The sequence below is a fragment of the Mytilus galloprovincialis genome, chromosome 12 (genome assembly GCF_965363235.1).
Source record: "Mytilus galloprovincialis chromosome 12, xbMytGall1.hap1.1, whole genome shotgun sequence".
Classification (NCBI taxonomy): Eukaryota; Metazoa; Mollusca; class Bivalvia; order Mytilida; family Mytilidae; genus Mytilus; species Mytilus galloprovincialis.
In genome coordinates, this window is record NC_134849.1 from 7,402,193 (window position 1) to 7,419,496 (window position 17,304).

At 33.7% G+C, this 17,304-nt stretch overlaps 1 long non-coding RNA gene across 1 annotated transcript; it reads right to left on the minus strand.

The window, feature by feature from the left end:
* Positions 1-12,317: 12,317 nt before the first annotated feature.
* Positions 12,318-16,334, minus strand: LOC143054945 (uncharacterized). The gene is made up of 2 exons (XR_012971890.1): positions 15,899-16,334; positions 12,318-12,518 (listed from the first exon to the last, which is right to left on the minus strand). It is a non-coding gene; the product is annotated as an uncharacterized LOC143054945 (long non-coding RNA).
* Between the last annotated feature and the right edge of the window lie 970 nt (positions 16,335-17,304).

Genomic DNA, 17,304 nt, shown 5'->3' on the forward strand with positions numbered 1-17,304 from the left:
CCTTAAAACATATGTATACTGGTACAGTGATAATGGGCGTCATACTAAACTCCGAATTATACACAAGAAACTAAAATAAAAAATCAAACAAGACTAACAAAGGCAAGAGGCTCCTGACTTGAGACAGACGCAAAATTGCGGCGGGGTTCAACATGTTTATGAGATCTCAACCCTCCCCCTATACCTCTAGCCAATGTAGAAAAGTAAACGCATAAAAATGCGCACATTAAAATTCAGTTCAAGAGAAGTCCGAGTCCGATGTCAGAAGATGAAACAAAAGAAAATAAATAAAATGACAATAATACATAAATAACAGCAGACTACTAGCAGTTAACTGACATGCCAGCTCCGGATCTCAATTAAACTGATAAAAAGATTATGTTTTCATCATATGAATATCAGGCATTAATGATATGTGTCGTAATGACCATTAGAGGGGTTACGGAGGACCTAATGTCCAAAATACGCGTGAAAATTAAGAAATAGCTAATCTTGAATAAGGAAATGGATATTTTGAAAAATGGAATGGACTGGTGCGACCATTTAGTCCCTACTTATAGATATACATTATACTTCATTCGAAAGCTTATTAAGAGATGAACAAAAGGTATATAGTCGATGTTTTCAGCAACGCATATTAGAGGAGTAACGAAGGAACTAAACATCGGAATACGCTTGAACATTAAGAAATAGCTTATTTTGAATAACGGAATGGAATGTTGCAAGCCGTTAGCCCCTTATCAAGGAATAATTAATACAACAAATTAAAGCTTATTGATAGAGGAATAAAATGAGTATTAATGATATGTGCCGTAATGACCATTAGAGGAGTTACGGAGGACCTAATGTCAAAAATACGCGTGCAAATTAGGAAATTGCCAATCTTAAATTATGAAATGGATATTTTGAATAATGGAATGGACTTTGCGAGACTTTAGTCCCTAATCAAAAATATACATTATAATATATTCGAAAGCTTATTTAGAGATGAACAAAAGGTATATAGTCGATATGTTCAGCAGCGCATATTAGAGGAGTAACGAAGGAATTAAACATCAAAATACGTTTGAACATTAAGAAATAGCTTATTTTGAATAACGGAATGGACTGCTGTAATCCGTTAGCCCCTTATTTTGGCAAAATTAATACACGGAATTGAAGCCTATTGATAGAGGAATAAATTTAGTTTAAATAATATGTGCCGTACTGACCATTAGAGTGGTTACGGAGTACCTAAATGCCAAAATAGTCGTGAAAATGGAGAAATCGCCAATTTTGAATAATGAAATGGATATTTTGAATAATGGAATGGACTGTTGCGAGACTTTAGCCCCTAATTATAGAAATACCTTCAACCACAATCGAAAGCTTATTAAGAGAGAAACAAAATATATATAGTTGATAAGTTCCGCAACGCATATTAGAAGAGTAACGAAGGACCTAAACATCGAAATACGCTTAAACATAAAAAAATAGTTTATTTTGATATAATGGAAAGGACTGCTGCAAGTCATTAGCCCTTAATCAAGGCAAAATTTATACACCAAATTAAAGCTTATTGGTAGAGGAATAAGCGGAGTATAAACGATATGTGCGACAATGGCCATAAGAAAATCAAGAAATAGCCAATCTTGAATATGAAATGAATATTGATTTATGGGATGGACTGCTGCCACCAATTAGCCTGAAGTATAGATATACCTTATACCTCATTCGAAAGCTTATTAAGAGAGGAAAGAAAGATATATAGTCGATATGTTCTGCAACACATATTAGAGGTGTAACGAAGGATCTCAACATCGAAATACGCTTGAACATTAAGAAAAAGATTATTTTGAATAATGAAATGGATTGCTGCAAGCCTTCAGACTGTAATCAATGCAGCAAGTATACACCAAATTAAAGCTTATTGATAAAACAATTAACTGATTATAAACGATATGTTCTGCAACGCATATTACAGGAGTAACGAAGGAACTAAACATCGGAATACGCTTGAACATGAAGAAATAGCTTATTTTGAATAACGGAATGGACTGCTGCAAGCCATTAGCCCCTTATCAAGGAAAAATTAATGCAACAAATTAAAGCTTTTTGATAGAGGAATAACATGAGTATCAATGATATGTGCCGTAATGACCATTAGAGGGGTTACGGAGGACCTAATGTCCAAAATACGCGTGAAAATTAGAAATAGCCAATCTTGAATTATGAAATGGATATTTTGAATAATGGAATGGACTGTTGCGAGACTTTGGTCCCTAATCCTAGATATACATTATACTCCATTCGAAAACCTATTAAGAGATGAACAAGAGGTATATAGTCGATATTTTCAGCAACGCATATTAGAGGAGTAACGAAGGAATTAAACAGCGAAATACGCTTGAACATTAAAAAATAGCTTATTTTGAATAACGGAATGGACTGCTGAAAGCCGTTTGCCCCTAATTTCGGCAAAATTGATGCACGGAATTAAAGCTTATTGATAGAGGAATTAATTTAGTTTAAACTGTATGTGCCGTACTGACAATTAGAGTGGTTACGGAGTACCTAAATGACAAAATACGCGTGAAAATGTAGAAATCGCCAATTTGAATAATGAAATGGATATCTTGAATTATGGAATGGACTGTTGCAAGACTTTAGTCCCTAATTATAGAAATACCTTCAACCACATTCGAAAGCTTATAAAGAGAGAAACAAAATATATACAGTTGATGAGTTCCGCAACGTATATTAGAAGAGTAACGAAGGACCTAAACATCGAAATACGCTTGAACATAAACAAAAATAGCTTTTTTTTAATAACGGAATGGACTGTTGCAAGCCGTTAGCCTATAATCAAGGCAAAATAAATACACCAAATTAGAACTTATTGGTAATGGAATAAACTGAGTATAAACTATTTGTGCAGCATTGACTATTAAAGGGGTTGTGGGGGACCTAAATGCTAAAATACGCCTGAAAATTAAGACAAATAAGAAATTTTAAATAACAAAATGAATGATTGCAATAATGGAACGGACTGGTGCGATCTTTTAGCTCTAATTATAGATATACATTCTGTCTCATTCGAAAGCTTTTTAGCAGAGGAACAAAAGGTATACAGTCGATATATTCCGTATCGCATATTCGAGGAATAAAGAAGGAACTTTACCTCGAAATACGCTTGAACATTGAGAAATAGCTTATTTAGAATAACGGAATAGATTGCTATAAGCAGTCAGAGCCTATTCAAGGCAAAAAAAAAATACCCCTAATTTAAGATAATTGATAATTGAATAAACTGAGGATAAACGATATGTGCAGCAATGACCATTACAGGGGTTATGGAGGACCTAAATGCCAAAATATGCTTGAAAACTAAAAATTAGCGTATTTTGTTTAATGAATGGATATTTTAAATAATGAAATACACTGCTGCGACCATTTAGTACCTTATGATAGATATACCTTATTTCTCATTCGAAAGCTTATTAAGAGAGGGAAAAAAATATATAGTGGATATGTTCTGCAACGTATATAAGAGGAATAACGAAGAACCTTAAAACAGCAAAATACGTTTGAACATTAAGAAATAGCTTATTTTGAATAATGGAATGGACTGCTGCAAGCCGTTAGCCCCTTATCAAGGCAAAGTTAATACACCAAATTAAAGCTTATTGATAGAGGAATAAATTTAGTTTAAACAATATGTGCTGTAATGACCATTAGAGAGGTTACGGAGGACCTAATTTCAAAAATACGCGTGAAAATTAAGAAATAGCCAATCTTGATTAACGAAATGGATATTTTGAATAATGGAATGGACTGGTGCAACCCTTTAGTCCCTTATTATAGATATACATTATACTTCATTCAAAAGCTTAGGAAGAGATGAAAAAAAAATATATAGTAGATATGTTCAGTAACGCATATTAGAGGAGTAACGAAGGAATTAAACATCGAAATACGCTTGAACATTAAGAAATAGCTTATTTTGAATAACGGTATGAACTGCTGCAAGCCGTTAGTCCCTAATGTAGGCAAAACTAATACACTAAATTAAAGCTTATTGATAGATGAATAATTTTAGTTGAAACGATATGTGCCGCATTGACCATAAGGGGTTACGGAGTACCTAAATGCCAAAATACGCGTGAAAATTTAGAAATAGCCAATTTTGAATAATAAAATGAATATTTTGAATAATGGAATGGACTGTTGCGAGACTTTAGCCCCTAATTATAGATATACCTTCAACCTCATTCGAAAGCTTATTAAGAGAGAAACAAAATATATATAGTTGATAAGTTCCGCAACGCATTTTAGAAGAGTAACGAAGGACCTAAACATCGAAATACACTTGATTTATGGAATGGACTGCTGCCACCATTTAGCCCCTAATTATTGATATACCTTATACCTCATTTGAAAGCTTATTAAGAGAGGAAAACAAGATAAATAGTCGATATGTTCAGCAACACATATTAGAGGAGTAATGAAGGATCTAAACATCAAAATACGCTCGAACATTAAGAAATAGCTTTTTTTAAATAATGAAATGGACTGATGCAAGGCCTAGGCCTTTAATCAAGGCAAACTGTATACAAATTAAAGCTTATTGATAGAGGAATAAACTGAGGATAAACGATATGTTCTGCAACGCATATTAGAGGAGTACAGAAGGAACAAAACATCGAAATACGTTTGAACATTAAGAAATAGCTTATTTTGAATAACGGAATGGATTGTTGCAAGCCGTTTGCCCCTAATCAAGACAAAATTAATACACCAAATGAGAGCTTATTGGTAATGGAATAAACTGAGTATAAACGATATGTGCAGCATTGACTATTAGAGGGGTTACGGAGGACCTAAATGCCAAAATACGCGTGAAAATTAAGAAAAATAAGAAATTTTGAATAATGAAATGAATAATTTGAAAAATGGAATGAACTGCTGCGACCTTTTAGCTCTAATTATAGATATACCCTATATCTCATTCGAAAGCTTTTTAACAGAGGAAGAAAAGGTATACAGTCGATATAGTCCGCAACGCATATAAGAGGAATCCTGAAATTACTCCCAACACTTGAAACTTTAGTTATAAAATCAAAATCATTGTCTCTTATTTCACAAAATCGACATCGTTGAAACACGGACCGCGAAGAGGACCCCAAAATGAACTGGTTTGGAAACAGAAATGTTCATATTACTGCTTGCTCAACGTGGAATTGGGGTAACAGGACAAGTACAAAAAAGCAAACATTTATTTGTATTTACCTGTTATTTATACAATAGTTGGCTAATTGCAGGATTCATTTTTATACCCCACGCAACGAAGTTGCGGATGGTATAATGTTTTTGACCCGTCCGTCCGTCCGTCAGTCCATCAGTCCGTCCGTCAGTCCTGTTTCTTGTCATCGCAACTCCTCTCAAACCAAACAACAGAATGTCATGAAACCTTTTTAGATGAAAAGGGCATATTATGTAGTTGTGCATATCGTCAGGAAATTACGATTCAACTTTTTTCTAGGAGTTACGCCCCTTTGAACTTATTTGCTTCAATGTACTACTGCAACAGTTTGTCATCGCAACTCCTCTAAAACTACACTACAGAATTTCATGAAACCTTTTTAGATAATAAGGACATACTATTAGATGTGCATATCGTCAGGAAATTACGATTCAATTTTTTTTCTAGGAGTTACGCCCCTTTGAACTTATTTACTTAAATGTACTACTGCAACAGTTTGTCATCGCAATTCCTCTGACACTACACAACAGAATTTCATGAAACCTTTTTAGATAATAAGTACATACTATGTAGACGTGCATATCGACAGGAAATTGTGATTCAATTTTTTTTATAGGAGTTAGGCCTCTTTGAATTTTTTTGCTTTAAGGTACTACTTCAACAATTTGTCATCTCAACTCCTCTGAAACCACACAACAAAATTTCATGAAACTTTGTAGATAATAAGGACATACTACGTAGATGTGCATATTGACAGGAAATTACGATTCATTTTTTTTCTAGGAGTTAGGCCCCTTTGAACTTATTTGTTTCAATGTACTTCTGCAACAGTTTGTCATCTCAACTCCTCTGAAACCACACAACAGTATTTCATGAAATTTTGTAGATAATAAGGACATACTACATTGTGACACAACAGCCGACAGTTTATTTTTGTGTTGATTTAGATGTAAATGTTAAAATAAAAGAAGATAAAAGATAGACGTTTTGCAATATAATATTTTGATATGAGCGTCACTGATCAGTCTTATGTAGACGAAACGCGCGTCTGGCGTACAAAATTATAATCCTGGTACCTTTGATAACTATTGCTACATTTTTGTTGATAAACAAACGCCACTCCGTCAATCACGCTCGTCGTTGGGAGATGTCCGACGTGGAGCAATTTTGCTTTTTATAATTATTTTCTCATCCGTTAATTCACTGACCAATTCAGATTCACAGTCACTGTCATATGACGATTCCGTAGTTGAATCGGGAATGTCATTGTACACACGAGTTATCGGACTAAACTGGTCACCCGCTGATTGATACTTCGGCACACGATAACAGTGAAACAACAGCAGGGGTCCAGTTTATTCTCGGACTTTATCGTTGCTAAATAACTAACGGAAGTCTTCGGGAGCATTCGAATCAAATATATAGGCCCTCTAATGGGAATCCAGCAATCGAAATCCATTGACTTTGTTGTGTTGAACGACTTCTTAATCCGGTGAAAGGCTTTCAAACTATTATTTAATTAAACAGTTTAGCTACAGAATGGCAGTTTCGATTTTGTGGCCGAAATTATTTGAGTAAGGTTCATTTAATTGATCTGAGGGAAAGTTCCTTTCTTGTCATTATCGGCGATGGGGGTAACTGACCAGTTTAACGTTTCTTTACGAAAAAATCACTTTATACATGCACACAGACATGCTAATTAGTTTGTAATAACAACTCACAAGTTCATTAAACATCAAATACCTTCGGGGATACTCTGCCACCCTGTGTTTGTTTAATTAAATCATGCAAATAATTAATTATATTTTATTGTTTTGATTGGTATTGATCGATTTTGACAGGTAATATTTAGATACAAATTTACTAACGAGCCTTCAAAAAGCGTTCGGAATTTGGTGTTGACAGGGTTCGGTTTTTTCAGGTTAGATTAACGTTAATTAATAGGGAAATTGTGTGGGACTTTGAAAATTGTTCGGTTTAAACTGAAATTCGGTTTTATCAGGGTTCGGTTTACCCAGGTTTCACTGTATGTAGATGTGCATATTGACAGGAAATTATTAGTCATTATTTTTTCTTATACAATTTTTTTTCTTACACTTATTCAATTTCTCCAGTGACAATGTGGGGACGTCGGGTATGTGAGCGTGCTCACTAAGGTTCTTTAATTTTATATGCTAAGACTTCATAAAGTTATCCTTAAAGTGAAAATGTCCTTAAGACCTTAGTAGTACTCCTAAAGTTGGGACAACCATTAGGACATCTCTTAAAATAAGATCGTTTCAATAACATGGCTAAGAGCAAAACAGTCTCTTAGTCCTAAGACACCTTCGATGACACGACCCCAGGTCACTACAATTTAATTTATTTATCTACAATGTACGCTTGCGTTAAACAATGGAAATTAACACTGTATATTATAATTCTGTTGACTGGTAAAGAAGAATTTTACAAGCCTGTCGAAAGAAATTGTACAAGCCAATTCCGTAGAAATTATTGTATAGCGTGAAGATTGTATGTTTTTCTTGTATATGTTTCTACAACTATTAACTATTAACTATTTTTGGATTCTTATAAATTCTATATATAACTTTTGGACTAGTTTAAATCTCGGTCTATTTCTTAAATTTATTCTTACATACTTTTGATTTTTTAACCCTGTATGCTAACATTCCCATGAAAATTTTAAAATTGTTTGTACGCACATTGAACGACAAATTTATGTGACGTATAAAATTTTCTGACGTCAGACACTCAATAAATGTGTTCGTAGATAGTAGATGTTTTTGTGTTCTGTTAAATTGTTCCCTTTTAAAATTGTTAAACGATGATGACTGATGTACCCATATTTTGACTATTATATTTATTGTGTCTGTTTATTTAACGCATCAATGTAAAAATATCGGAAATTGATGAGACTGTCATTACAAAAGTGAGAGGGTTAGCGCTATAGAACCAGGTTTAATCCACCATTTTCTACATTTGAAAATGCCTGTACCAAGTCAGGAATATGACAGTTCTTGTCCATTCGTTTTTTATGCGTTTTGTTATTTGATTTTGCCATGTGATTATGGACTTTCCCAATTGATCTTCCTCTAAGTTCAGTATTTTTGTGATTTTACTTTTTCGACATTTTACAGATCGTTTTCAAAACTCCATTTCATTACTCTGTAATATTTTCCACTGAACATACACAAAACACTTTTAAGGATAATTATATAAAAACCGCGCCCAATAGTCAATAGTGTCCTGGTTTTGATTCCAAAATATGTAGTCATACTTGAATGCAAATGTTTTAGTTCACCTGACACCAGGGCTAGGTGAATAATTCTCATCATTTGTCGTGCGTTAACTTTTACAAACATAAAAAAGAAAATGTGGTATGATTGCCATGCAATGAGACAACTCTCCACAAGAAACCAAAATGACACTGAAATTAACAACTTTAGGTCACCGTACGGCCTTCAACAATTAGCAAAGCCCATAACGCATAGTCAGCTAAGAAAGGCACCAAAATGACAATGTAAAAAAATGAAACACTTAAACAAAAGACACCGGTACGTCTTAACACCGCTCAGGACGTCCTGAGTGCACGCAGGACATACAAACTGCACTCAGGACATGAAATATATGTTTTAGTGTGTTGTGAAGGTATGCATTCGATAGATAATATAACTCTTCATCTAATAATTTTTGTTTTGATCAAATCATTTTAACATTTTAACATTTAAGGAGTTATCGAAGTTTTCATCGGCCGTTTTTGTGAAATATGTCAGGCATGACCTAGGATTATATATATTGAATACCAATTATCAGGTTTATTTTGCCTAGCCAGTCAAGGTCGTTAAAAACTTCCATTTGTTGTTGTTTATTAGGTCATTTGGTCTTTAATAGTTAGGAGTTATTAGTGATGGTACTAACCGCATACAAGTAAGCTTGGCAAACAAACAAAATAAGATGTCTTTTGAAATATCAAAAAACAATGAAGATATATTGTTTTAGAAAAAACCCGCTAAATAAACATTTTTCTTTTTGTTTGTAATAATTGAAGACAGTCGAGAAATATGAGAAATCTACATATATAGTTTGGAAATTTTAATTCAATAGACCACTTTCGAGTTCATCCGTCACCGGAAAAAAACTCGTCAATTATACGCGCCTTTATGACGTCATTTACCAGATAGAGGGGATCGCCTGTATCCCTGCACTATTAACGTTCATCAAGCGTCTTAGTGATCGTCATTATGCAGGATAAACTAGAAATAATGCTTGTTATATAGGTACTTAATGACAATTCCGAATGACAGTAGTGCTGATTGTCAATTTTGAGAATTCAATTTGCCGAATAATTCGTACAATATAGAAGTATAGTTTTCCAACCACTCGTTCAATATTGGAATGGAAGTGACGACGCCCCTAAACGCACAAATGACGTTCACTAAAACTAGAGTTTTTGACGGAAATGCATCGAACTCGAAAGTTGTCTATTCATTTAATTTCATTAACTTAATAGAAACAAAACATATCGTTATTTAATATTTTATTTGTATGGATTTTCGTACACTATATTTTATTTCAATTTCGTGCGATAAAAATTTTAGTTTTATTCTTGCTTCAAAATTAGGAATTTTTATTATTAGATGTATTAACGACTAACTTCTTTCGATGACAGAAACCAACCCGCGTCAGCATACACTCCAAAATTCATTTTTGATGGGGGAGTGTTATGACGACAAACGCTCGAGAGCTGTAACCGAGGTGTTGAATAATGGACATTCATTTAACTGTCTCACGACTTTGGTACTGATTATGCTACCTGTCATCGTTATTACTACGTCAGAAACTCGTAGACTAGTACGCCATCATCGTTGTTAGCGGGCTATCAAGCTAACCAACCTGGGCCTGAAAGTAGCCGTTGTGAAGTACAAAAGAAACATCAAAAGAGTAAACAAACCAAAAATAGCTCAGCATAACCAAGATGGCCGCGCACCAAAATAGCGGCCTTCAACCTGTTGCTGATTACCAAGGATTTGTATAGTAAGTCTTACTATACAAATCCTTGTGATACCAACTGCAGAAAATATCTAAAGCTCACCAATTGCCCGCGGGATGTATATCCAGTCAATGTCGTTAAACACTTCCATCATCATCATGTTAAAGCACGTACAACAAGATCAAAGCCACAAACATGATAAGCAGAGAAAAAGCATTATTATAGTCCATTTGCCAATTCCCGACCCTGTAATTAGATACCTTTTTTTTAGTTGTCTCCATTATGAGGGACATTCATTTTTTTTTATTACAATGGAGAGCTAGCAGGAACAGCAAATTTACCTGTGCGTAATCTTAGATTTTGAAATCTTTTAATTACATTAATTTGTTGTTTAGATACATACTTACGACATCAGAAATTATTGTTAAAAACTTCCAAGTGCTCCACGAAACCTCTTTCTAAATATTAACATCTACTTTATCAGCAATCAAAAATGGGCTTCAAAGTTATTGTGAAACTGCCTATTCTAGAGGTGGCGTGAATCAGATGTGGATACTTAAAAATTCCAAAGATCTTTTAGAGTACATACAATCTAACTCTCTTTCATCTTGTAACAGTGTTAAAACATTTGACTTTTCTACTCTTTACACAAGTATTCCACATTCCAAACTAAAAGACGAACAAGTTGGTATTACTTTGCTTCATAAAAAAGAATGGCCAACGTAGATACAAGTATCTTGTCTTAGGGAGGGATACATCATACTTTGTAAAGAATCACTCTGATTCAGACAAAAAATTCTCTGAAACCGATATTATCAAGATGCTTGATTTCTTGATTGACAACATATTTGTAACGTTTGGAGGACGTGTTTTTCAACAGACTGTCGGCATCCCAATGGGAACAAACTGTGTCCCTCTACTTGCCGACTTGTTTCTTTATTATTATGAAGCTGACTTCATGCAGGAACTTCTTAGGAAGAAAGATAAGAAGTTAGCAATATCCTTTAACTCTACTTTCCGCTATATAGATGACGTTCTTTCACTAAACAATTCAAAATTTGGTGACTATGTGGAACGCATCTATCCCATAAAATTGGAGATAAAGGATACTACAGATACAGTTAAGTCGGCTTCATATCTTGACTTACATCTAGAAATTGACAATGAGGGTCGGTTGAAAACAAAACTTTACGACAAAAGAGATGATTTCAGCTTTCCAATTGTGAACTTTCCATTTCTAAGTAGCAACATTCCAGCAGCACCTGCATACGGGGTATATATCTCCCAATTGAAACGATATTCCCGTGCTTGCATTTCCTATCATGATTTTCTTGATAGAGGGTTACTGCTCACAAGGAAGCTATTAAACCAAGAGTTCCAAATGGTGAAGTTGAAATCATCCCTTCGTAAATTTTACGGACGCCATCACGAGTTAGTTGACCGTTATGGAATAACCCTTTCATGAATGTGACCTACCGAATTAGACTATTTACCGGATTTGTAATCACATAAGCAACACAACGGGTGCCACATGTGGAGCAGGATCTGCTTACCCTTCCGGAGCACCTGAGATCACCCCTAGTTTTTGGTGGGGTTCGTGTTGTTTATTCTTTAGTTTTCTATGTTGTGTCATGTGTACTATTGTTTTTCTGTTTGTCATTTTCATTTTTAGCCATGGCGTTGTCAGTTTGTTTTAGATTTATGAGTTTGACTGTCCCTTTGGTATCTTTCGTCCCTCTTGTTGTTTAGATAAATACTTACGACATCAGAAATTATTTTTCATACAAAATTAGTTTAACCGCCGATACATCATTTTCAATCCATCATACTTTGCATTGGCAAAAGCCAAATTGTCCGGTATGGAACCAGTCTCAGATTAACAAAGGGAAGTAATTTGTTTAAAAAGTTTGTAATAACAGAATCAAATCGGACCAAACATTTTGCCTTATTTTGCATTAGAAATGCACAGAAGACTAAGTTGATGATATACATGCATTGGTTTAAGAATGGGATAAACATTACTTTTAACGAGTGACTCACTTTAAATATTGGTTTTATCGTGCAAAAAACCAAAAAAGAAGACAATTTTCATTCCAAATGTAATTAAGATTAATTGTATCGATGTATACCACCAGGACCAGTGCATCTATCCATTTTCAATGATTTTAATCTGAGGAATCTGCTCTAATTTCTGCATGATGACATTTTCAACCTTTCAAGCAACTGTGAAGTGCTGCAATATATTTTTAAGCAGCACATAAACAGTTATTAGAGAGGTACTTTCAGCTGAAACGAGAAAATATATTAGTTTTGAAAAAACACTTTATACACTAAATAAAACATTTCAGTATCTCTTTTTATAATTTTTTTTTAGTGTTATAATATTTTTTTTGAATTTTACATTTGTTAGAGATACATGAAGTACCGGTACCTTATCCCGGCCTCGTGTTTCTTGTTTGTACACCTGATTTCTCTCACAGTCTATTAAAAAATAAACAGGGACTAAATTTAAAGTCAGTCCGGAGATTTAAAAAAAAAATATGTGTTCCAGGGTTCACGTTCCCCTTTTCTTGCCCACTCTTCATGTTCTTTGTATGTACTTCATGTCCAGGTAAATGAAATGTGAGGTGAATATCAACTAAGGTGTGATCAAGTATAAAAAATCAAATGACACTCTCTCTAAAAGAACAGATATTATGAAACCATATAACATTTTAGTTCCAGGAAAATATCTTAAGAAGGTGGAAATAAAATTATGTTATGTTTGTTCCAAAGAACTTATTACCATTCAAAGACTTGTTCCAGGGGGAACAAGTATTATGGGAACAACAATCATGTTCACACCACTATGAGAATAAAAAGTTTTCTGGCTTTTGGCTTCAGTTGGAAAAGTTTTAAGATCTGTCATACACTAGATGTGTAAAAGTTAAATGCATTTTGTGTTTCAGAAAGATAATTTCTACAGAGGCGGATTCAGCCATATACATTATTAGATAAAGAACTTGTGTTATGATGAATCTTGAAAAATAAGTGATGAAAACTGCATTAATATGACCTCAATTGGAGATATAACCCAGAGCCCAGAGGTGGATTTAAGGGGGAGCAGGGTGTTATTTCTGAACAATTGGTGGAATATAAAGGGAACACAGACGGATCAACCCATTTTAAAAAGGGGTTCCTAACCCGGGACAAAAAGGGGGGATTATATAGGGAACACAAAATCTTACCGCTTTTGAATCCGCCACTGTGGAATCACTGACGAATGACTAGAGAGGGCCCCTACTTTATGAAAATTTCTAGATCCACCCGGGTCTGTGATAAATTTAAATCTAAATAAGCTATTGTTATTTATTACATTAAGTAGGTCAACAGCTCATCTAGCTAATAAATATATTGTTGTGCCTTTTTATGTATATGGCTCGTTGTAGATTAACATCTAAGAAATAGTTAAATTCATGTTTATGATTTGTGTCATTATTGTTTCATTATTGTAACAATTATAAAAATCATTGTAATGACGTATTTAAGCACGTGAGATTCATTGCTATAAAAAAAAAAAAAAAAACAGCTTACGCCCGACGTCTTGTGTGGAAGTTTTATGCAATAATCATAAATAGTTTCTGAGGAAGTTTTAAGCAATAACCATTTATTGTTTTTGAGACACGGCGGGACATGTGAACCCCCCCCCCCCCCCTTTTCCCACCCTGTTTTATTTTACAAATATCACTAAAATAAAATTTTGAATCAAACCAAAAAGTATACAGATCTTTAGATTAATATAACAAAGAAGTGTGTAAAGTTTTAAGCAATAATCATAAATCGTTTTTGAGATACGGCGCGACATGTAAAAAAACCCTCCCCCTTTTAACAAAATACTCAAAAACTCAAAAAGGAAATTTTGAATCATCACCAAAATATATACAGATATTAAGATTAATATAACTAAGAAGTGTGTAAAGTTTTAAGCAATAATCAAGAAACGTTTTTGAGATACGGTGCGACATGTGAAAAAAAGCACACCCCTGTTTTAGTTACAAAGTGCCGTAACTCAAAAAGTTTAAATCTTATTTTCACCAAAAAGTATACAGATCATTTGACCATCATAAGAAACAACTATGTTAAGTTTCATGAAATTTGGATAAGTCGTTCTCAAGTTACGGTGCGACATGTTTACGCCGGACAGACGGACAGACGGACGAACAGACGGACGGACACCAGACATTTGTATACCATAATACGTCCCGTCAAAATTTTGACGGGCGTGTAAAAAAACCTTTTAACGAGGCGTATATCGGTTTATTAATTATATCTTTTTAAACTAAGAAAGTTGGTTTTACTTAATTTAAACAAAACATTAAGGTATCTTACACTTTATCTATTTCATAAATAAAAAGCAATATATATATAATTATATATCGTTACAGTTTATGTATAGAGGGGAAATGCATACTTAAACCCCGTGCCTACTTTGGTGTTTGTACACCTGATTTCTCTAATATGACCTCAATTGGAGATATAACCCAGAGCCCAGAGGTAGATTTAAGGGGGTGCAGGGAACTATTTCTGAAAAATTGGTTAAATATAAAGGGAACACAGGCGGATCAAGCCATTTTAAAAAGGGGTTCCTAACCCAGGACAAAAAAGGGGGGATTATATAGGGAACACACAATCTTACCGCTTTTGAATCCGCCACTGTGGAATCACTGAATAATGACTAGAGAGGGCCCCTACTTAATGGAAATTTCTAGATCCGCCAGGGTCTGTGATAAATTTAAATCTAAATAAGCTATTGTTATTTATTACGTTAAGTAGGTCAACAGCTCATCTAGGTAATAAATATATTGTTTTGCCTTTTTATGTATATGGCTCTGATCTGGTTGTAGATTAACATCTAAGAAATAGTTAAATTCATGTTTATGATTTGTGTCATTATTGTTTCATTATTGTAACAACTATAAAAATCATTGTAATAACGTATTTAATCACGTGAGATTCATTGCTATAAAAACAACCTTTTAACGAGGCGTATATCGGTTTATTAAATATATCTTTTTAAACTAAGAAAGTTGGTTTTACTTAATTTAAACAAAAAATTAAGGTATCTTACACTTTATCTATTTCATAAATAAAAAGCAATACATATATAAAAATATATCGTTACAGTTTATGTTTAGAGGGAAATGCATACTTAAACCCCGTGCCTACTTTGGTGTTTGTACACCTGATTTCTCTAATATGACCTCAATTGGAGATATAACCCAGAGCCCAGAGGTAGATTTAAGGGGGCGCAGGGTTCTATTTCTGAAAAGTGGTTAAATATTAAGGGAACACAGGCGGATCAAACCATTTTTAAAAGGGGTTCCCAACCCAGGACAAAAAAGGGGGATTATATAGGGAACACAAAATCTTACCGCTTTTGAATCCGCCACTGTGGAATCATTGAAAGTTGACTAGAGAGGGCCCCAACTTTATGAAAATTTCTAGATCCGCCAGGGTCTGTGATAAATTTAAATGTAAATAAGCTATTGTTATTCATTACGTTAAGTAGGTCAAGAGCTCATCTAGCCAAAAATAACAACTAAATGCATTTAATACCTATCTATTATATCTATTATACTGACAATAAACAAATAATACAAATAAAATCCTATTTGGAATTTTCATACCTTGATAAACTCGTAATATAGTGTAAATCTCAAAATATATAACTTCCATTTTCTACAGACTGTACATGATATCAAATGTCCTTCACATAACATGTGACGTATTTAATCACGTGAGATTCATTGCTAGAAAAGAAAACCCTTTTAACGAGGCGTATATATCGGTTTATTAAATATATCTTTTTAACTAAGAAAGTTGGCTTTATATAATTTAACCAAAAATTAAGGTATTTTACACTTTATCTATTTCATAAATAAAAAGCAATATATATATCAGTTTAAATGAGAAATATATGATTAAAGACCGTGCACTCTTAAGTTATATGTTTGAAGCAAGCGCATAGGTCATCATATATACGTCTTGAAATTTCGAAGTGTCGGCATTTCACGAAAATAAACGCAATTGAGCTAATTTTTGGTGCATGTGGAAGATAATGTAAAAGCCTTTAAAAATGATACCGTAATTCAATGAACAAATAAGTTTTTCATAGAGAAATATATCGCTACAGTTTAAGTATGCAGGGAAATGCATAGTTAAACCCCGTGCCTACTTTGGTGGTCATTTTTACGCACGAAATGCTGACTTTTACGCCAATAATTGATATATATATATATATATATATATATATATATATATAGCCGAATAGTAAATCACTTATAGTTACATATCATGATGGATTGTATAATTCAAATGACAGCAATATTGTAACACATTGGCTACAAAAAAAAATTCCACATCAATTTAGAGTACCAGCAATTTTCTGCAAGTCCTCTTTTTATTCAAAATATTGAATGTAAACAAATTTCAGTAGTTTCGATATACATGTATCAGACTGAGTCGTTTTAACAAAATTATTTGACCACATCAACCAACACTGAACTTATTTACACTTATAATGTAAATATATATGGCCTTAGTCATTGTAAACCAATACTATTTCTATCTCAGGACGGATCGTATGATGAAAATGACACCAACTTTGGAATACAATACACCTTATTCGCTAATCCTGGCTGACCCGGCCTCTTGAACTTTTTAAGCATACAACAATCATTTTTCCATTGTGGCGTCAGATATTTTGTTTCATGACGTCAAATTTTCACGGGTACCTGTGTGATATCCAGTAATGGCAGACCAATAGCGATAAGGTCTATTTATACCATATCTAAAAATTTAGCGCGCCGTTATTTCCTCTCTGTATCCATAATAATGAACCTTCACTAAAGTGACTTTTTAGTCCGTTAGTTTGTGCTGAGACTACTATATAGTAGTCTCAGGTTTGTAATTGGGTTTTTTTTAAACAAAACTATTTTACGGCATCATCCAACACTGACATGACTGATTCATATACTTCATTTTAATATGAAAAGTACATGTATGGAAAGTTCTCTTCTTGGAATAGTATACT